Below are 23516 nucleotides of genomic sequence, written 5' to 3'. Positions count from 1 at the left end.
TTAAGGTTTTCATTGTGTTAGTCAACATAATTATTTTGAGTGTTCTCTATTACAGGAAATCTGTGTTCTCTCTTCTCTTTCTTGGGTGTCAACTTTCATATAGATCTGTATGTTAGTTTTGATAGTTATATTTTTCCTGTCTTTGCTATGTTTAATTTATTTGGTTCCAAGAGAGACATGTTGAAATCTTCAATTCCAATTTAATTGTTGATGGATCTATTTTTCACTTTCTTTCTCTCAGTTGTTGCTCTACATTTTGTGAGTCTATATTCTTCGGTGCATATGTCCACGCTTTTCCTTTTTGCACCATATACTGCTGCTCTTTATCTTTTATGCCTTGATCTTTATTTTGTCTGATATTAACATTGTTACTCAGGCTTACATTTGATTTGCTTTCTGGTTTATTGCTCTTGATATCATAAAGGTACTCCCCTATATTGGTTCTAAAGGTTTTGAAATTTTGCCTTTTACATACATATGAATCATTAATCCATCTGGAATTGATTTTTGTATATGGTGTGCAACAGGAATCTAATTTTACTTTTTTCTCCATGTAGTTAGCCATCTATTTTTTCCCACTGATCTGAAATGTCAGCTCTATTATATAACAAGTTTCCACATACATGTTGTACTAGTTCTGGACTCACTAGTCAGATCTATTTGTCTATTTTTGCACCAAATACATTGGTCTTAGTTACTAGCTTTTTTGTTTTTTGTTTTTACCAAGTCTTGATATCATGTACAGCAAGTCCTCCTAAGTGTTTATTTTTTCCCCTCTTGAGTATTCTTTGTAAGTATCATAGTCCTTTGTTCTGCCATATAAGTTTTCAAAAGAGCTTGTTGAACTGCTGAAAATCTTGTTGCCTCTTTTTTAGAATGCCTCAGACTAGCCTCTTCACAATATTGCATCTAGTGTTCGTGAACATGGCTGTTTTCCTTTCTTGCTGTGGTTCTCTTTAATGTGATTCACCTAATTTTTATAATTCTTTGCATAACAGGGATTCATTTACAGCACTGAGCTGGCATCTGTTCCTGCCATCACTGCCTAATTCTTTGTAGGGCTCAAGTGATAAACACACGACAAAACACAATTTCCTGTGTATAGTCCTAGTCAGCTTGAGCTGCCATAACAAAATACCATAGACTGAGCGGCTTAAACTACAAAAACTTATTTTCTTACAGTTTTTGGAGGCTACAAGTCCAAGATGGAGATGCTGGCTGATTCAATTTCTGGTGAAAGCTGTCTTCCTCACTTGCAAACAGCTGCCTTTTTCACTGTGACCTCACATGAGGGGAGGGAGAGAAAAGGCGGGGAGGAGGGGAGGGAGCGAGAGTGGGAGAGTGAGCTCTCTGATGTCTCTTCTTGTAAGGACACTAATCCTTTTGGAGCACAGCTCCACTGTTATGACCTCATTTAAACTTAATTACCTCCATAAAGGCTGTGTCCTCAAATATAGTCACAGTGGTAGCTGGGGCTTCAACCTATGTGTTTGGGGGAACGCAGTTCAGTCCACAGCATCGTGCTACCAGGCTCTTCCTCTTACAGTGCGTTGTTTCTCAGGACTAGAAGTAAAAGACACCACCGCTGGCACAGCTCTCCACCACGCTGAACACCGTCCTGTCTTCCACCCTGCTGTGTTCTGGCAGCTAAAGTTTCAGTATGATTGTAAAGTGCTTGAAGGGTATTCCTCTGGAAACCCGGAAAGGCAGAAACGTGCAGGAAAATGTTGCCCATTTTTCTTACCGCCACAGGTCCATTGGAGAAAGTGGAAAAGAGAAGAAGTATTTACTCCATTCTTTCCACTCTTTTTAAGCAGGAAGGGATGGTCTACCTCATGGGGCAAAGCATCCGTTGGCCACACTCTGGTTTTTCTCCATCCAGTTTCATCAGTTTTATGGTTAGAAACTCCTTCCAGACGCTAGCTATAAATCAGTTGTATTCATTTTCAGCATTGTTGTAAGCTTTTCTAACTTCAAAGATATTTAGTTGGAAGGCAAAGGGACTAGCTCAACGCCCTTCTAAATGGAAACGCCCAACTTTACCGGTTTTCACATTAAATAAATTTATGTTTTTTGGCCACCAAAAAATAAAAACAAAACACCCAGAGTGTTGAAATTGGAATTTTTATGAGTGTTTAAATAAGATCCATATTTGCAATCATAGCTATTTCCTCTTTTTGTGGGCCTCTCATCAACACTGTGAAAATCCTAGAGGCCAAATAAATGAAGAGAAGCCTGCCAGAGTCACATACTATATTGAAATGGGTTTGGATGTTTTTCAAGATTTTACTATTTTTCTCTATTTATCACAAGAGTATAACAGTTTAGTTAAATGCTTTCCTGAGGGTGGGCTCTTTTGTGTTTTGATCAACAGCAATTCTTCTTCAGTTATATATGATATGATGTGATGTTAATCTAATGCCAAAATAATATTTCCATAGTTTTCCAGTGTTGATAATAAACAATCCATACAAATGTGTTTTATCTTTCATATTTTGAAGACTGAGATAGAGTTCTAAACTGAAAAAAATTTATCTTTTTAGGGGCCAAAGTTTATAAACTCCTGCCACAAGACCTTGCCTTATTATAATGATGTATACGTGTTTTAAGAACAAAGACTTAGCATTCAGGCACTTCTGTTTAAGGTTGAGTGAATAATTAAAGCTTTCTAAATTTTAGCTTTCTAATACATTAAATGGAAAATATAACGATACCTACCTTATAGAATTTATATGACATTTACAATATTTATTTAGCATAGTGCTTGCCATAAATGAACATTCCCTGAAAGTTGACCATTTGTTAACTATTATTGTTCTTGTGAATTATACTAAAGATTAAATGGAGTTTTCTAGTTTTGTGTCTTCTAAAACAGTAGTTTACAAACCAAATGATACTACATACTGGTAAGCTGTCTACACTCTAGATCCCATAAGTGAGAAGAAAAAAAAAAATCTAAGCTTAACTAGTTTTGTTGAGGGAGTGTCTTGGCGAGGAACTGAGAAAAATCATAAAATATGCCTGTTCCTTGAAATCTTAGAGGATAATGGACAAATCCCATTTTGACAGTGTTATTTTTCCTGTATTGAGAATCGAAGTACGTACAACTTCTGGAAACATGGCAATCAAAGGCCATTTCTTTGTACTTTCCATCCTAAACCAACTAGGAAAACGCAATATAAGCTCTTATTAAAAAGAAGTTGGAATTTTGTCCTATTTTGTCCTTCCAGGAATTTCAAAGATCTAGTTTTCATCCTAAACGTCTAGTTTCTATCTCAAATGACAAAATGGAAAAATTTTTCCAATAAAGATATCTGCTCTTTTTGTGCTAATCCATTGTTCAAAGAGCAACATTGTCATGCATGACTTTTCTCTTCTGAATAAGTCTCCTGACTGAAGGAGCAGTGGCGATGCCCCAGGGTAGACCCACACATGTGGGTAATTTGTGCTGTAAAAGAAAGATGGATAAAGGCCCCTGTTGGCCACATCTCCTCTCTTCTTCTGCCCTCAGCAATTAAACAGTCATGCTCCAAACATGCACACCCTGCCAACATGTACCTGAACCCAGCCCTTTTCATGGGACGTTGCTTTAATAATCGCCAGTGACCATTTGATTATGCCTCATTGGAATATTGTCTCTACTCAAGGGATTTATTAAATTATTCCTACAAATCACATACATTGCTGTTCTGGATAGCTAGTGCTGTGTAACAAAGTACCTCAAAATGTAGTGGCTTAAAACAACCGTTTTATTTTTTCATGGTTTCTGTGAGTCAGGAATTTAGACAGGCTTTTGTGGGCTGATTCTTGACTCAAGTCACTTGTTGGAATTGAGCTAGTAGCTTGTCTAGTCTGGGTGTCCAAGACATGCCAGCTGCCTTAACAGAGTGGTGTAAGGCCCCTTCATGTGGTCTCTATAGGAGAGTACGTGGCTTTTTTATGTGGTTGATGGCTTCCCTAGAATGAATGTTTCAAGAGAAGATGATAGAAAGTGGAAGACTTCTTCTGCCCATGCCCCTGAAGTCACGTAGGATTACTTCCACCTCTTTCTTTTAGTAAAAGTGAGTCACAGGCCCAACCCAGATATAAAGAGAGGGCGAGTGAATACACAAGACCATGAATCCTGAGGATATGGTTCATGGGGTGACTATCTTGAGAGACTTATCTCTCTGAGAGGAGTGTAGGTAAAAACAATTCTTTCAGTCTTGATATAATTCCACTGATGCTTTTGTAGCCCTTATAAACTGGCACCTTGGAAACCACCTGGTTGCCCTACTCCTTACCCAGGTTCTTTTGAGGCCAATGACCTGTGTTAGTTGCTGCAGGGTATGTAGGTGTCTTCTCAGTGGGAATTTGGTAATCTGAATTCATTTCAGAGCCTGATTGCCACATGTGAGCTGATAAAAGAAAAAGTTTGCAACACTGATCACCAGCTGCACTCCTACTCTGGTGAAAATCTAGCTGGAAGACTCAGCTAGCCCTCTTCATTGCCACATAGCTTAGTTTGACCCCGTGTTTAATATATAACATCCCTCCGGTTCTATACATCACTGTAATTCAAATCTTAAATAATTGTATTGCATATGCTGATACTTCCGTCCGTGCTATTTGTTATTGAAATAGCCTTCTTCCTTTCTCCCTGCTTCAGTACTTCCTCCTGACAGTCTCATCTATGATAAATCAAGTGACCCTTTAAAAATCCTGACAGATCGTGACACTTCTCTGCTTGGAGCCCTTCAGTGGCTGCTCTTTCTTAAGTCAAATCCGAAGTTCTTACAGTCATTTATGAGGTCCTATGTAATCTACACCCCTTTCTTTCTCCCTGTTCTTATAGATTTGTTCATTTATCCATTCATCCAGCAAATATTTACTTAGTACTTACTATGTGCTGGATGCTGTTTCATGTGCAGGGAATACAGCAGTGAACAAAGTGGAGAAAAATACCTGTCTTTGTGGAGTCCCCTGCTTGCTCGCTCTTCTCCATCCGTGTCGGTCTCCTGGCTGATCCTGGAACATTCCAAGGATGGTCCCATCTCTAGGTCTTTGTGTTTGCTATTCTTTCTGCTTGGGAATGCTTTTCTCCCAAACATCCACATAGCTTGCTCCTGTACTTCATTTATGTTATAATACCACCTACACAGAGTCTATTTCTTGACTTCTCTATAGAAAAATAGTAGCTACCCCCCATACCATATTATCTTCCCCCTCTAATCTTCTTAATATTTATCACCCTATGACAAAGTATATATTTGATTGCTTGCATGTTACCTGGCTCTTTTGAGTAGAATAGGTCTGTAAGGACAGAGCTTATCTGTGTTATAGCCCTGTCTGAATCATAATAGGCATTCAGTAACTGCTTATTGAGGTGGAGAGGGCACAGCTCTGTGGTAGAGCGCATGCTTAGCATGAACAAGGTCCTGGGTTCAATCCCTAGTACTTCCATTAAAAAAATGAATAAATAAATTTTTTTAAAAATGCTTGTTGAATAAATTTTTGGATTCAGCAATATGAATTCTGTTAACAAAACCCCCAAATAGCTCCTCAATAATTACAAATCCCCTACCTGCCTTTATATTTATCTAGACCACTCCACTGCAGATGAGATTGCATTCGATGATTTGAACCCTTTCTCTCAACGTTGACTACATTATAACCAATATTTACCTACAGTAGCGCAAGGAGAGAGGCAGCACTAACCCTGCTCTGTGGTTACACAGAACGATGTAAGGCTTCATTTGAATTTTGTTAAGAGAAACTGTATGGGAAAAGGATCTTGAGTTACCATCTATAGATTATCCATATTTTTATATTCATACATCATGCTCACTCCCAATTTATTCTGTTAGGCAGTGAAGCAGCAGGTATCAATGTCCTTTCATTAAAAAGCTACCCAAATTAAACCAGCACTATTTAAAGTCACATTGCATGAAATGGGCCATCATGCATAGTGTAGTAACAACTCTACAAATAAAATGGAGACCAGAACAGGATTTTAAAAAAAAATTTTTGTCACTAGAGATTCTTAAATTGATCAGTTTAGGCACAAAAACCCACTTATTTGTCATTCAGAGAATTTAGATAATGCCTTGCTATAAGCCATGCTGCTTATGTGGAGAGATTCTTTTCAATCTTTTCTACCCTTAACTTTTAAGTTACATAGAATTTTGAGCTATTGTAACGATATTAACTCAAAAAAGCAAAAAAAAAAAAAAAGTAATAATGGATGCTGAGTTCTTCTGGTAGATCTGAAGCAATAGAAAGTAAAATGTAATCATTACTAATGAAAGACATATTAATATCATTGATAATTTCATACAGGGTTCAAAGTCAAGGCCACAGGACCAATCTGCCTAACCCTTATTTTGGTTCAGCCTGAGAGCTAAGAATGGTTTTTTATATTTTTAAATGGCTGGAAAAAATCAAATAAAGAACTCTGCATGACACATGAACATTCTATGAAATTCAGATGTCAGTGCCCATAAGTGAAGTTTCACCCGGACACAGCTCCAACTGTGTGTTTACATATTGTCTGTGGTGGCTTTCATGTAAAGTAGACCTGAACAGTTTCAAGAGGGATCATTTGGCCCCAAAAGTCTAAAATATGAACCGTATGGACTTTTTCAGGAAAAGTTTACTGACTCTGAGTTAGTACACTGATCTGAAATTTTGTCGGTAGACCATGTGCATCAGAATTAACAGGAAAAAACAAAACAAAACAAAACAAAAAACCAAAAAAAACCCAAAGTGCAAATTTGTTGTCTTGCCCTGAGACTTCTTGCCCAGTGTCTGTGGAGCAGTTTCAGGCTCCAGACCTACGAGTCTCTGGTGGGTAGTCTGCAGCATTGGGTGGGGACCCCCCCACCTCACTGCACGTGTCCTTCTAGTACAGATTGGGTGGGATTTTTCCCTTGTTCATCACATCTCACCCACTCTGGACATCACTGTAAATAACATTCTCAGAAGGCAAACTCTCTGGTTAGTAATGCCAGCACACATTTTTCTCAGGGTTTGTTTACATCCTTAGAGTATTTTTAGTTACATGTTTATGTTAATACGAGAACTTAAATAGGGTAATATAATTTAAAGAGACAAAATCCATAAAGTGATATTGCAGATTAAACTACTTGCCACGTAGAACAGATTAAGTGCCAACATTGCTAGTTTCACGCTAGTTTAGATTTGAAGTGAAGATGGTGTTGAATCATGAATTGTGCCTGGAGAAGAAAGAAGATTGGGCTCATGTATTGGATAAAACAAGGAAATCTGTATTTCAGTGTACTACACAGAAGCAAAGGTGTTAATCTATCACTCTGTATCAAGTCTAAGCAAGGAGTTTTGATCTGAGTCTTTTAAAATAGAACCAGAAATGCACCAAGTACCTAGAAGCCCTGACAGACAGGGCTTGCTTCCAGATTCCCTGTGTGGCTCTATTTAATTTGGCTCTTCTATGAAGATATTTATGTTTTATAATGTCATTTACTTTTTTCAGGATTTAATTATTAAAAGTCTGGCTTTTAAAATAACGTTTTCTTAGTGTAATAAATACACGTTATTTTATATGATTTGTATGCCTTTTTAAATAAAGGGCGAGAGAGTGATCACTAACTCTCTTCTCGCCATTTCTCGTTCTGAAGTTGCGTGAGAAGAATTTGCACTTCAGTTCTGTAGATTCGTTTTGCTGTTGTCCTCTGGTGTCAGGCAGCCAACATTGCCACGTTGTCTGAGATCTCCCTCAGTCTGATCGATGCAGACTTTCTTTCTTCCTCTTACCAGTCAAAGTATCTGGGTCAAGTCCAATATCCAGTTCCCACCTCCTCCCTGGCCACACACTGCATTCCTCATACTTTTGTCTGTGTGTTCACTAGTTTTCATTCTAGAAATATTTGCTGTGCAACTTCTGTGTGTCCAACTATGTGCGAGGTCCTGGGGATACAGTGATGAAGGTGATGGCTGTAGCTCTGGTACTTAACACTGCTTAAAGGCTACACCTGAGACAGACACTTAAAACAATTAGGGTCAAGTGTTTTAAAAAAGGAAGACAAAGTCCTGAGGGAGCTGACAGCTTACCCTACTAACCTAGAGTTCAGATATTTTACCCCAAGGCGTTAATATCTGGTGATGCTGCGTCACAGCTCCCACTGGCACTGCCATTTAAAAAAATAGCTCTTTTTATTATTGTTGTTGTTGTTATTATTATGTAGTTAGTCTTACTACTTCTCATTTGCAGAGTGCAATGATATCAACTCAATTGTGATTAAATAAGTTCCCTCTGTGTCTTAATCACGACTTCATTCGGTTGTAAAAAAACAGAACCCAGCCTGACCCGTTTAAGCAAAGAGGCAGAAGCCACAATAGTAGCTGAGAGCTACGTTGTACAAACAACCCAGGGACAGACGGAGGTGTAGGCGGGTTCACGGACAACAGGAGCTCTGAACTTGAACCTCTTCCGCTTTCCCTTTATCTCCATGCTTCTCATCTAGGTTCCTCTATACTCTTTATATCATATACTGCTTCTGCCATGATGGCAGAAATAGACTATTTTTTTCCCAGTTGAAATCTGAAAAAGCTCAGAGAAGAACTCAGCGATCATTTCTGGACCATTCCCATATGGCCATGGGAAAGGCTGGACACTTTCCACTTTGGCCACGTGATGGAGGAGGGGAAGAGGTCACGGTTCCCAGGAGAAGGCAGGGGTGATGAGCACATGACACTATAAAGATCTATTTGCTATACTTGGAAGGCAACCCACTAAGGTTTCCAAGTTCCAGGCATATATTAATATTTGGGATTCAAGAATAAGACATCAGAATTCTCGGAATTTCCAAAATTATACATCATTTTGAAAAGACATTCGGTGTTCTTCATACTTTTAAGATTTATTATTATGGCTATCTCTAAAGACTTGATTAATAAGAAATATTAAGTTTGGAAGCTATTAGCCAAGATCCATAGCATACTGTGAATGTTCAGACACTGGAAAATGCCAGCAAACGTTAATAGGTAGTATTCAAATAATGTAACATTTAGATCTTCTAGCAAGGCTAACAATGCCACGCCAAACCACGTGTCTGAATTGCCGATTTAAGGCCTTATTTTGTTTCTTGTACTCACTGTTCATTGGAACACCTTCGGTAGGATTTGTAAACGCATTCTGTGCATATACTGTGAACACACAATGTGGCAACAGCTCCATGCCAGAGTATTTGATTAAACTGTGCTTTTTTTTTTTTTTTTTTTAATGTGGCCCTGTCCTGGTTCCTGGAAAAGCCGACCTTGACCTTCAACTTCAAGTGTCAGCTTTTACTTCTCTTGCTTTCAACTTGATGTCTGTGAATTTCTTAGAAGCAGTAAGGTCTCTGTGTTGATTGTTAAGGTTTAATTCTTGCCAGAGAATTGTAATGATTTCTCCTGACTTCTCAATAGTTTCTTCTTGAAATTCAGAATTTGTGAAACCATTTCTCATGACGCGTTGAGAAGGGATTTCTATCTGAAAACACTGCTATTTATACTTAATTTCTGTAGAGAAATGTGTTTCAAGTTCCACATTGAGAAATGTGTTCTCAAGTTTCAAGACTGATTTATCACTGTGAAAACTCTTGAAAATACCCTTTACTGGCAAAGGGGCTTTATAACATGGCCTATGCAATTATTCTTCCTTTCTCTGGAGCAGAGATGAAACAATTATTTTTTTTTTATTGAAGTATAGTTGATTTACAATGTGTTAATTTCTAGTGTATGGTGTATTGATTCAGTTATACACATATATATATTCTTTTTCATCAGAATTATTATATTATTACCTATTGCTGACAGGCTCTGAATGCCTCTTCTCAAAAGAATTTCATATGTAATTCAGCAAAGTAAGGGAGGCTGCTCTGCTTTGTGAGTTTCTTAGATAAACTTTGTCCAGATGTGATGCTCGCTTACAGTTTTAACACTGGTGTTGGAGAATAAGGGATAAAAGAAACATTTTCATCAGTTTTTCAAGTAAGTTAAGAAAGTTTGACACAATACTGGCATACCCATCTGTGCCAGGGGACGTTATAAAAGGGGTCCAAGCATCTTCTTCCTTTGAAGCATTCATGCCTGTGTACCTCCAGGGCTTGACTGTGGACTGGGGACAGATTCCTCTGGGGCTGGCCATTAATTCTGGGCATCCAAAGTGTTATAAATATTTGAAAGAAGAAAATAATCCCTCTGGCAGAGGGCTGAAAGGCAGTCTGGCAATGTGTCGACTTGGGGAGATTTTCGTGAGAACTGAAAATGAAAGAAACAAAGTGACAAGTCGCTGACACCATGGGATGGTTCTAATAGTTCACTTGTGTGTCTACCAAACACATGGAGTAAACCCTAAAGGACTGAACACTGTAAGAGAGGAAGGCGTGAAGTCAGGTACCTGGTATGCAGACATTCAGCAGATGTTTGTTGCATTGCGTTAAAGTTGGGGCATCCTACCCTGATCCATGAACCAAGACACAACTGAAAAACTCTTAAAAGCTCATCTGAAGTCGTTCATAAGCCAGGACAAATGAACGTAAGGCTACGTTACCACAGCAGACACTCAACCCATCACCGCCTTAGTAATCACAATCCTTACTCACCTAGAGTTTTCAAGAACAGCAATCACATATGAGTGATATCACATGGTATTTTTCTTTCTCTTTCTGGCTTACTTCAGAGATTGACACATTGTAATTGATTGTACGTCAATTAAAAAAAAAGAAAAGAAAAAATATAATTACAGGTTAAAAACAAAAACAATCAGAAACTGACTTCAGCTTCTATTCAGAATCTAACATGCCACTGACTCACCCAACTGCATCAAAAATACTATGGTGAAAAACACGTTCAGGATGATCGATTTTAAGCACTGAAATGACTGACATCATAAATAAGATGTGTCTGCTCTTGAGGTTTTTATGAAGATAAGCAAGTGAAAAAATTTTTAAAGCGTTGAAACAAAATGAAGGTTGTGTAACCAGAAAAATGAAATGATGCAGAGTAACCAAAACTCAGTATGCTGGGTGAATGCAGGCTGCTTTATAGCTGGTTACCCAGGGGAAACTTGGAGTCATGCTACCATTTCAGCTTTGAAACCTTCTGGATTTGCAGAGAGTTAGGGAGATTACTAAGATCTGACCTTTGTGGCAGAGTCAACCGTCCCTCTAAAATCCAACCCTCCCATTGATACAGCCTCCACCAAGCTCCTCCGTGTCTTGGGGAATTTCCACTGGAACCACACGATTAGTGGTAGATGAAGTCCTTTGGGAAATGTCCACCTAGGAGGATCTGAAGTGTGATTCTTCGCTCCAGCGCGTCCTCTGGGGTCCTCTCAAGTGTGGTTTAGGGTTATGTGAGCCATCTCCTCTGGCTTATCTCCCCTCTCCCTGTCTCAGCAGCAGGGCTGCCTGGGCGGACAGTTTGGTCACACAGGCTTAGGGCTGCCGCAAGAAGCAGCCCCTTCTAGAGTCAACATAAAACTCCGGGCGGTCACTGGAGTGGCCAACCTTGCTCCCTTCAGCGCCCCGCATACCCCTACTGGAAATGAGTCAGATGACAGCAGTCGGACAGCCCATCCACAGTCAGGAGGAGGCCAGTGGGAAAGGCTGGAAGTCAGGAATGGTATCTCCCTTCCAAACCCAGATTAAAACCAGAAACCAGAGAAAATCACAGATAATTTTCAGTTCCCCAACTCCTTCAACCTAAAAGCAAGTAAAAACAACTAAAATAAATTACGGAAGAAAGAAAAGAAGGAAGGAGCTAAAATAACATTTCCTGGGCTAAAGTGACAAAGCTAATATGGAAGAAACAATGTTTGAGAATGACAACGAAGGCAGCCCTTCCAGGAAGCAGCAATGCCTCTCTACTAGGAAACTACCCAGAGCATGCCCTTAGCTACTTTTTTAATAAAACTTGTTATTAAATAACAATTTAACTTGTTATTAAAGATTACTATTGTCAGCATATTTTTTTAAATGGTGGTAGTGAAGGAGCTATGTTCGTCAAACAACAAAATAATGTGGCTTTCTTTTTCCCCCACGGCAATAGTTAATAAAATATTACATTATGTTTGTATTATTTTATAATATTTTATACCACATTAAAATTATATAGTTGGCTACAGAATTTTTCCAAGGAGAAAACCAGGGGGACAAATTAACCACAGAAAGTATATTTGTAACATAGAAAAAAGAAGAAAAAAATATATTAAGTTGAACACTTACTCTCTACAGAAGGCATCATTGATCCTTTCTGTGCGCATAGAATATCCTCTCTGGCTATTTCAACCTTTAACTCACTTACAATCCAGCTATATCTTGGTGCCCCATCCATGTGGTCTCAGCTCCCACATTTCTGGGCACTCCAGTGACAGTGTTCCTAAGATTCTTTCCCTCTGCCATGAGAATCTGCCCAATCAGTGAGCAAGGCCGACTAGAAATGCAGGTTGGTAACACTTTCTGGGAGCCACCCTCAGCTGATGACTGAGGCAAGTTGGTGGGAACACAACCCCATGGCTGCCTCCTCAGTTAGGACGGTGCTGATACTACACAATTAGTCAGAGTTCCCCAAAGGACTGGTCACCTGTCCTCTGTAGTGGTGACCTGTGGTCACCTGCTGAATCAACTCTTCTGCCACCTCCTTGCCTTAGGGCATGTTTTGTGGGGAACTCATCCTAAGATGTCCATAAAAAGACCCGATATCTCCCATTCTAACACCTTTCTCCCTACCACTCCCACCTCCAATCGTCTTAGGGAGCCTCATGTGGAAACGGAGCACTTCACTGCCTTCTCTCTTCTGACTTGTACTTGCCACAGCCTCACCTGCAACCCCGCGCCCTCCTCCCTCTCTCCCTCATCCTGACCTGACTCCTGTCCTCCACCAGTAAGCCACCACTCCTCCTGGAAATGATAAACATTGCTAAATTTTATTCTTAAAAAAAAAAAAAAATGAAGCTGCACTGATTAAATAGCAGACAGAAAAGCCAGGTTGTACGCAACAAGTCAAGAGGCACCTTTCTCAATTCACTGAGACACGCATTTCTGAGGAACATCCGGAAATCCAGACATTTCCTTTGATTGTTGCAGCTATGATAAAAGTCAGCAGAGCGAGTCTCTGATTCTGCACCCACCGCCCACTCTTCCCCACGCCAAGATAATACTCTGTTTAAAATACTTTGCTTTAACGCTTATGATAGATTGCTTCTGTTGCTGCTTTCTATTTATGCCTCCAGTCCAGCAGTTCCTGGAACTCTTGATGTGTAACGCTTAAACCAACTGCTGTAATTCTCAGCAAAACTGGCAGCTCTCTGTGGGTTCTCTAACTGGGAAAGTCTTTAAGACAAAGAACTGGGTAAAAAAAAAAAAAAAAAAAAAAAAAAAGGTGTATTAAGGAATGTATTATTCATTCCTAAGCTGGTACAATTTGATGTAAATCAGTAAGAGCGGTCTTCCCCCTGATCTGTCCTATATGTTGTTTGTTTTCCAAGGTGATCATTTTTTAAACTTTTTGTTCAGTGGGGACCATGGCTTTGCAATGAGCTGCGTTTACTCTCCCTGTCACCCAGTCATTTCTTTTCTTTTTTCCTTTTTTCTTTTTTTTGGCAGGGGGAGGTAATTGGGTTTATTTATTTATTTTTAATGGAGTTACGAGGGATTAAACCCACGCGCTTGTGCATGCTAGGTATGCACTCTACCCTCCCTCCTTCCCCTAGTCATTTCTGTTCCCAACACATGTCATTTTGGACAGACCAGTGGCTTTGCAGAATTTTCCAAAGCAAAGTCCTAGAATATCTGCATTAGCACCACGTGGGGTGCTGGTTACAAAACAGATTCATCCGGCCACTGTCGTCTGACTCAATGCAACTTTGGGAAGAGTCCTACTGATTCCTATGTACAGAAGTTTGAGAACAACAGGTTTGCCTATTCAGATTTGACCAAAGGGTTCAGATTACAAAGGCTGAACATAAGTTTTCTTTGTCTCTCCCAGGGCTGAATCCATGGTGCTGACCACGTCAGTTGGCTCTAGCTAACTAAGCTAATGAGCTTTTACACCAGCACTTATTCTGAGGAGTGACAAAGACTTGTGCTCATCTCTTGTGCTGGAAAGTGAAAAAAACAAAACAAAACAATGAAAAAGATTGTTTCCAAAGAGTAAAATGTACCAAGGTTTTCTAATGGAAAAAGTATGACACGTGTAAGCATAACACTTTAGGCAGCAGGAACAAGGATCCTATTTTCTCAATTTCAATAAACTGTTCCCTTGGGAGCAGGTCTTGGAGGAAAGATGTTCTAGTTTCTTGACTTAGATGATAGCGAAAGATCAAGGCGATTTGTTTGCGTTTGTATTGCGAAAGAAACATTTTTTTTCTTTTCCTAACATCTATGTGTTTGGTGATAGCTGCAGCTCACGTCTCTGTGGTCTTGTGTGAATGCTCTTGGGTTTTCCATCTGTCAAGGCGCTATTAAGTAAATTCAGTCTCTTTAGAAATAATCATTGTTTCCTGGCCCTGGATTTGGAAGGACTTCCAAAACAGATGACAGAAGTTTGGAACAGAATCATACTTGGCATTGTCATGACAGGAGTCATTATGGGCATATAGAATATAGCTCAGCTCAGGACGGAGGGATTTTGCTTTGGAATCCAGTAGTGAACGTGTCTGGGGATGTCAACAGACCATCGTGAGAAAACATACAGGACTCTGGTGAGTAAACGAAGACCTTCCTCCTGGAGTACAGATCTGGTGGTAGGATCGGTTGATCTGTGTAAGAACAGAACAATAGTCATGTCTTTTACAAACTCTCAGCTTTCACAACAATGTCCAAAGTACGTCTCTTTTGATGAAGACATTCACATCTGCTGCTGATGGGAGGGAACAGCCAGTGGCATTTTCCCGTAAAGTGTTTACATTGTTCCTTGGGCATTTCAGGGCATCCTCACATCCATATAAAGACATCACAAATGATACCCTTCGTGCCTCTGTATTACTTTATGTCTTTATGTCAGCCCTGGTTCCACATGAGAGATGTTTACTATGGGAGTTCATTACCAGAAATGCAGTTGATGAAAGTCACATAGACTCTTGTCCTCTGAGTGGTTTTATTAACCCCACTGTCGTTCCAACCTAGTAAGTTATACACTCTCAATCTCTGCATACCTGGCCAAGAATTTTCCAAGACAGAAGATCTGGAAATGCTTCTTTGTCACTTAAATACCTGGCAACAAGAATGAATAATATTTTGCACAGCTTTTCTGTTTATGAGTCATTGACCCAAGAAGCATAAAGCAGTTTTTCAGTTTTAAACTATTTAAACCTTTTGTAACTCTCTTCCTAATTAATGTCCATTATGTTTCAAAATCCATTTCTGTGGGTTTATTAATAGCAAAAGTATTAAATGAAACCATAGAAACCTCTGGAGGAGAGGTAGTACTATTTCTTTTTAAAAAACAAGTAATTCACTTAACTTCTTTTCTAGTCAAATCGAAAGCTTTCAGTTTAACAGTTGGAAATTATTGTTTAGTAATTTATTTTCTCCAGCTTTTTGTCTCTTTGAACTTCCACCTCTACAATAGTCTCCCAGCTCCTTGAAAAACATTATTGCAACCAGCCAATCAAAGGAGCTTTTAAACAAGCTTACAGATGATATACATATTTTAAATTTCCTGCCTCACTCAATATTTGGATTTCTGAAATATTGCATTAAAATATCATCTTTGACATTCTCTGACATAAATCTTATTAGTGTTCTCCTAGGGCAGTCTACCCAGGTGATAGAAATAAAAGCAAAAACAAACAAATGGGACATAATTAAACATATAAGCTTTTGCACAGCAAAGAAAACTATAAACAAAATGAAAAGACAACCTGCGAGAAAATATTTGCAAGAGATGTGACTGACAAGGGCTTAATTTCCAGAATATACAAACAGCTCATGCAACTCAATAACAACAACAACAACAACAAAACAACCAAATCCAAAAACGGGCAGAAGACCTAAACAAACATTTCTCCAATGAAGACAAATGGCCAATAGACACATGAAAAAATGCTCAATATCATTAATTATCAGAGAAATGCAAATCAAAAGTACAATGAGGTATCACCTCACACCAGTCAGTGTGGCCATCAGTAAAAAATCCACAAATGATAAATGTTGGAGAATGGGGAATCCTTCTAAACTGTTGGTGGGAAAGCAGTTTGGTGCAGCATTTATGGAAAACAGTATGGAGATTCCTTAAAAAGCTAAAAATAAACTTACCATATGATCCAGCAATCCCACTCCTGGCATTCCCAGAGGGAACTCTAATTTGAAAAGATGCATACACCCAATGTTCATAGCAGCACTATTTCCAAAAGCCAAGACATGGAAACCACCTAAATGCCCAATGACAGATGATGGGATAAAGAAGTTGTGGTATATGTATACAATGGAATACTACTCAGCCATAAAAAAGAATGAGACAATGCCATTTTCAGCAATATGGATGGACCTGGAGATTGTCATTCTAAGTGAAGTAAGCCAGAAAGAGAAAGAAAAATATTATATGATATCACTCATATGTGGAATCTTAAAAAAAAAACACAAAGGAACTTATTTACAAAATAGAAACAGACTCACAGATATGGAAAACAAATTTATGGTTACCAAGGAGGGCAGGAGGGATGGAGAGATAAATTGAGAGTTTGGGATTTGCAGATATTAGCTACTATATCTAAAATAGATAAACAACAAGGTTCTACTGTACAGCACAGGGAACTATATTCAATACCTTGTAGTAGCCTATAATGAAAAAGAATATGCAAAGGAATATATATGTATATATAACTGAATCACTATGCTGTACACCAGAAATTAACACAATGTTGTAAACCGACTATACTTCAATTAAAAATCACCAGTTTTAGAAAGCAGTTTCCATTTCTCTAACATGGATCTCATAATTTGGCTGATTTATTTTTTGTTTGGATTTTTAAAACATTGACTTTTAGTTTTTCTGCCTCAGTTTTATCCTAAACCCAACCCCATGGACCCATAGCATCAGCCTCACTGGGAGCTTGTTAGACATGCAGAAGCTCAGGCCCCACCGCAGACCTGCTGAATGAGAATCCATATTTTAACAAGATTTCCTAGGTGACTCTCGTCTATATTAAAGTTGAGAAGCTCTCTTCTGGCCTCCTCCTTCCACTTTATTGGTAGCATTTCCAAAACAAAGGAACATAGACCTCGGTTTTATAAATTATTGTATCAAAAAAAGATACCCTCATACCTGGAATGTAGTGACTCCTCAAGGTGGGAGCACCTGGATGGTTGCATTTACTGCAGAGCCTCGTGCTGGCAAGCTCTGCCTGTGCTCAGGGCATTCAGTGCTATGATGCTGACGTGTGACACCCCCGTCCCACCCACCACCTGTACCGGAAGTGGAGAAAATTGAGTGTGTGGTGAGGAAGCTTACAATCGGAGAAGAGACTCACAGGTAAATGGATAAATATGACACACTCTTGCCAGTACAGATGTAGAGGCAGGACAGAGGAGTGACTCATCCTGTGGGTGGAAGGTGGGGCAGAGGACAGAACAGGAAGGCTTCTCCAAGAAGATGATTTGATTTTCAGTGTTTCACCCCACGGGCGAGTTGGAGGGTGTCCCAGGCAGACAGACATGAAAATAGTGAGGCATATAAACATCTCTAAGGACATTCACATGGTTTGGTTTTGGTACACGTGAGGATGTGTAAGTGGGGGTTACACGGCAGGTGGCAGGGAACCCATGGAACATTGGAAAATGAGACCAAATCATAGACAGGGATGCCTGTGAGTCCCAGGGAGCTTGGCTTTGGTCAAGGGGGCCTGACGAATTTTAAACAGAGGGAAAACACAGCCAGCTGGATGTTTTTAAGAGGTCATTCTGGATGTAGTGTAGAGAGTGGATGGGAGGCAGAGCCAGGGGGACCAGTGTGGAGGTGGCAGCAGTGGCCCAGGTAAGAGACATGATTATCTTCCCTGAATCAGTAGTTGTGGGGATGGACAACTTAGAGTAGAATCCAAAAATCAAAGGAGGAAATCCTTTTCTCTCTGCCACCAGCCTCACCTTCAAATCTTTTGGAGACAACAGTTCTTTGCTGAGTCTTTACTTAGTTGGAGCAAATGTCTCCAGGTCTTTGAACTTCTGTTCACATGCTGTGGTTTTGCATCCCTGTACAGGTACTTTGGTGTATGTATAGCTCACATGCATTGCAGTGCCAAGAACTGAAGAAAAGGTAAAATTGAGTAGGGAGAGAGAACTGAAAATGACTGGGTCCCTAAACATGCCAGGTAAACCACAGACATCGGTTCATTTAGTTCCCACAACCCTATTAAGTAAGTATTATTACCTCTGTTTTAGAGATGAAAAGTCCTGGGGATTAAAGGTCTCCTTTGTGATTATCAGTGACAGAGTGGAATATCTGAATTTGCACCCAAAGATCTGTGATTCACATCTTAAACTACCTGCATGGCAAGGATGCCTAGAGTCACTTAAATGAGCATGTCTCCCAGGGTTTGCTGAATGTGCAGGTGGCAGTCAGCTGCCTTCCCCGACGACCTGCTCTGCCAATTGAACAAGTTCATTAGAAGCTGTAGACAAGCAGAGAAGACCCCTGAGTGACCAGGGAGACGACACAAATCCTCTATTTGTTAAAAAAAAAAAAAAAAAAGGGAGGGGGGCCTCCCCTGCAGAGCTGGTTTACTTTGTACACAATTCTCACAAGCTGGGCATATGGTTCTGCAGCCCCCAGACAATTAGAAACAGCAAGACAAGAATGAGTGGGAAGCAAGCGGGATCTAATAGCTGACAAGCTGACATCAAGGGAGGAGATGGGAAAATGGAAAAAGCCAGAGACATAAAAAGCCAAGAAGCCTCTGTAATAGTTTTGGTCACTGGCACAGAGGCAGACCATCCCACAGACATTATTTACTAATTCCTGAAGGCATGAGTGTATTACGCACAAATTATTGACCCTAGGCGTCAACGTCAACTTTATCTCCCACCCGAAGGAGGAAGTACCAGTATAACATTCCAGGCCAGACGGTGTTTTTTTGCCTCTGGATGAGCCATTTCAGGAGTATGACAATGCGCATCTCTTCTCTGGTTAGAAATTGTTAGATTATGGAAGATTCTTTTAGTCTGCTAAGCAAAGTCTCTCTGAGTGATGTCTACCACTTGGCCAGTGTTCAGTGCTTTTTTTACATGATAATCATCTAAATATTGGGTCACCAGTGTGGAATGGTAACCAGAAACTCCCAGACTCAGTCTCCCCAGAACTTCCCCTTTGTCTCCCATCTCCTTTCAAGCCTGCTCCAGAGATGATCTTCCATCCCCCCATGACATTTTCAGTCAATCTCAGAACATATGATACTCTCTAGTCAGGTTAAGCTGTAAATCCAGGCACAATCTTGTTATTTTATTGAAGAGTCCAATCAAATCTGTTCATTGATCCTTCACTTTGCATTGGAAGTAAGTCTTCCTGCCCTCCACCCTCCTGCCTCCTGCCTGTGAGTGCCAGGTTTTTCCACTCTACTGTGCATCTCCCCTGTTCTGTAACTGCTGTTTCCAAACATGGAGCTTGAAGCAGGGAGAGGAAGAAAACTTAAGGGGATCAGGAAAGTTCTTACTCAGCTGATACCACCCTGCACAGGCTCCTAAGTCTCCAAGTTGAAGGTGCACAGGAATCCCATGGGAATGTCTTTAAAATGAAGATTCTGAGTCAGTAAGCCTAGGGTGACAACTGAGATTCTGCATTTCTGATAAGCTTCTAGGTGATGCAGATGGTGCAAGACCATGGACCATACTTTGAGTATCAAGGATGTAGAGATTCCTCTGCTGTTCCCTTAATGCAGCTAATTAATGCAATTCCTTTAATTCAGGTAACCCCCTTTCAACTATAGCCCCTGGTGGTACATGCCATTGACTTTTACTACTGGGGACCCTCATCCTGACAGTCCACCCCTTTGGGCAGAATATCTTTTACTATATTGTCATTTTCAGTTGTTTATACCTTTGACCTTCATTTTCTTTTCCTTCTCCCCTCCCCTTTTTTGATACATATTTTTTTCTAATTGAAGTACAATCAGTTACAATGTGTCAATTTGTGGTGTACAGCACAATGTCCCAGTCATGCATATACATACATATAGTTCATATATTCATTTTCATATTCTATTTCATTAAAAGTTACCACAAGATATCGAACATAGTTCCCTGTGCTATACAGAAAAAAACTTTCTTGTTTTTTAATCTATTTTTTTACATAGTAGCTCACATTTGTAATTCTCAAACTCCCAAATTTATCCCTTCCCACCTTCTTTCCCCGGTAACCGTAAGATTGTTTACTATGTCTGTGAGTCTGTTTCTCTTCTGTAGATGAGTTCATAGTGTCCTTTTTTTCTCTCTCTCTCTCGTTTTTTTTTTTTTTTTATCTTCCACGTATGAGTGATATCACATGGTACTTTTCTTTCTCTTTCTGGCTTACTTCGCTTAGAATGATGATCTCTAGGTCCATCTGTGTTGCTACAAATGGCATTATTTTATTCTTTTTATGGCTGAGTAGTATTCCATTGTATAAATATACCACAACTTCTTTATCTAGCCTTTGACCTTCATTTTGACCTGAACACAGAGGACTGTAACTTCCCAAATGATGAGTCAGGCACCACCTCTCTTTCCTCTAGATGTGGGGATGGCATATAGGGCTAGCTCTTCCCACAGAGCTGGTGAAGACCACGTAGTAGGCTCACTATTGGAAGGAGGGGGTTTAACCTGACAGTACAGAGAAATCGCTTCACAATTCCTCTATCCTTATTTAATGATCTAATGCTTTTAAATTCCCAGTCTGGGTAAAGGGCCATGTATCCTGCAGCCAGTTCTAGATACTTCTTTTGAACATTTGCATCTCAATGACTATGCTCCCAGATAACTTTGGTATCTCATAAGCTAGAACATAGCCTTATGTTTCTCTTCTCTGTGACAACCATCTTATGTCCACAACATAAAGTTTCTGAAGATGCTTTTTCATTTGTCAATATTCTACCTAAAATAAGGTACCTAGAATCAGGTACCACATGGAATCCGGCCAGCCCAGAGTTCATTAAGGTGGTGTGTTTCTGTCCTCTACTCATTTGACTTCATGAACACACTTGGCAGTTGAATGTCTATGGAAGAGAGAAGGGAGATGGGAGGAGTCAATGATAAGGGTATAATCTTGAGCTTAACTGTCTGAAAACTTGAGATACCATTAATAGAAAATAAAGAAATTAAGATAAGAAAATAGCAGAGGGGTGGTTGTATTTCAGACATATTGAGTTTGAGGTGCCAGAAGGACACCTATGTGGAAATGTTCAGCACGTGGTAAGAAATTGGAGACTGGAACATACTATTGTTATGTCTAGAGATAGAGATTTGCAGATCATTCTTGTAAAGATAATATCTGAAGTCTAAAAAAGAGAGCACGGATGCAGGTTGAGCTCAGGGGGGAAGGTTCAAGCCTAAAGACAATGAAGGCTCACACAGATTCCAGAAGAAGGCAACATATTCTCTAGAACTGAATTGTTACCTACGTAGCTCCAAGTGTTTCTTTCCCTGGATTGCCGCATTGTCTGAAAGAGACATCAGCTTCATTTCTTAGGATTCTCCCCAAAGAGAAGTGGACAGGTTGCCACCTAGAAGGGGGTCACATGTTAGCTGACTGATACATTGTAAGGAAGATAACGACCTGATTAGTAACCATTGCCACCCGCTGCCTCCCAGGCCAGAGTCCGATGAGAACAGAACATGGGATTTTTGATGCCTGTGAGGACTTAGAGGTGAGGCCTGGATCACTTGGGAGAAAAATAGGCCCAGGCAGCCAGGGTTGGGTGGACCAGGGTGCAGGAGAGTGTTTGCAAACATGACAGGGAGACTCAAATTCACTGCTTTCTGAAAATAGCACATATTCAAAATGAGCTTATTATTTTGTTGAATAATCCTCACCTAGCCAATGATTTTATAAAAGTTTATGTATTTCAGTTAACAATCACTTCACATTTACTTTTTCTTCCCTTTCTTAAAATTGGATTATATTATTCTTTATTATATTATACATTTGTTATCTATAGTCGAAGGAGTAGAAATGGCTGTTTTACAGTAAAGCATGAAGAAATAATTTAATAATAATAATAATAATAAAGAATCTTGTTTTAAAGGATATCCACAAATTTCTTGTATTTGTCTATTTCAAAAAAGTATTTACTTGAATCTGACATCAAACATTAAACTTCAAAATATAAATACCAATGTTTTGATTATTGTTTTAATTTCTACAAATAAAGTACATGAAATAATTATAATTGAATAGTAAGTGCATAAGATTAGTTTAATAATTTCATAGGAAAATGTGTACTATTAAGTATAAATATAAAGTGTGTCTATATATATAAAGGATGTATATATTATATATATATAAAAAGCATGTAACAAGTATAAAATATATACATTTGGTTTAAACTCTTACAAGCTGTCATATTGATTATATAAGCAGACTAGTGACATGTAAATTATATACACATACATGATCTTTACCTTAGATATAGTAATATGTTCCGAAAATTTTTCATTCAGACCTATTACGTCTTTTAAGACGAACACATTCAGTAGCATAATTTCTGGTGGAAACTTTTTTGAGCACTACACAAGCTCCATAAATTGTAATGTAAGGTAGCTTTGGACATGGACTGAAAGTGCAAAGATGAAAATCAAAATTCTAAGGTTTCTTTAGTAGAATGTGGGGATGTACCAGAGATTACAATGATGTACCACAAACTTGGCCTTAAATAGCCAGGTTTTTAATTTCCCAAATACCAGAGTCAGGGTTGAAAACTCACATGTGATAAGGGCTACGTGATTTAGCTTTTAGCCAACTGGAGTTCTTAGCCAGCCTGGAAAGTTTTAATGGAATAATTAATATTCACAGTGATGACTTTCAGGATAAAAGTCTTAGCTACTATTTCTTTTATACCCACTATGTGCCAGAATCCTTAATATAGTTTCTAATGTAATATATTTTCTTATCTAAGTAACAAAGTATTTCTATGAAATAGGTTGAGTTAACCCCATGTGACTGATGAAACAAATGATGTTCACGGAAATTAAAAGTAATTTTTCCAAAGTCACATGGTGAGAAATAGGTTTCTCTTTGTTCTCCTCTGTCCCAGGAACATTGACATTCCAAGTTTTATATGCTCACTTTTGGAAAGCTGATAATCCATAGTTGATATTATCTTTGATAAAACACAGTACTTCATGAGCCCTAGTTGCAAAATAAATGAGTCACAGGTATGAAATGTACAATGTGGGGAACAGAGTCAATAATTATGTAGTATCTTTGATGGCGCATATTGCAAATAGACTTATCGTATCATTATGTTGTATAATAGGAACTAACATGAGCGTTGTAGGTCAATGACGCTTCAAAAACAAACAACAAACTCATAAAAAGGGAGCAGATTTGTG

Source organism: Camelus bactrianus, chromosome 1 (assembly GCF_048773025.1).
Source record: "Camelus bactrianus isolate YW-2024 breed Bactrian camel chromosome 1, ASM4877302v1, whole genome shotgun sequence".
Classification (NCBI taxonomy): Eukaryota; Metazoa; Chordata; class Mammalia; order Artiodactyla; family Camelidae; genus Camelus; species Camelus bactrianus.
The sequence above is the reverse complement of the archived record's forward strand: the minus strand, read 5'-3'. Positions refer to the sequence as shown.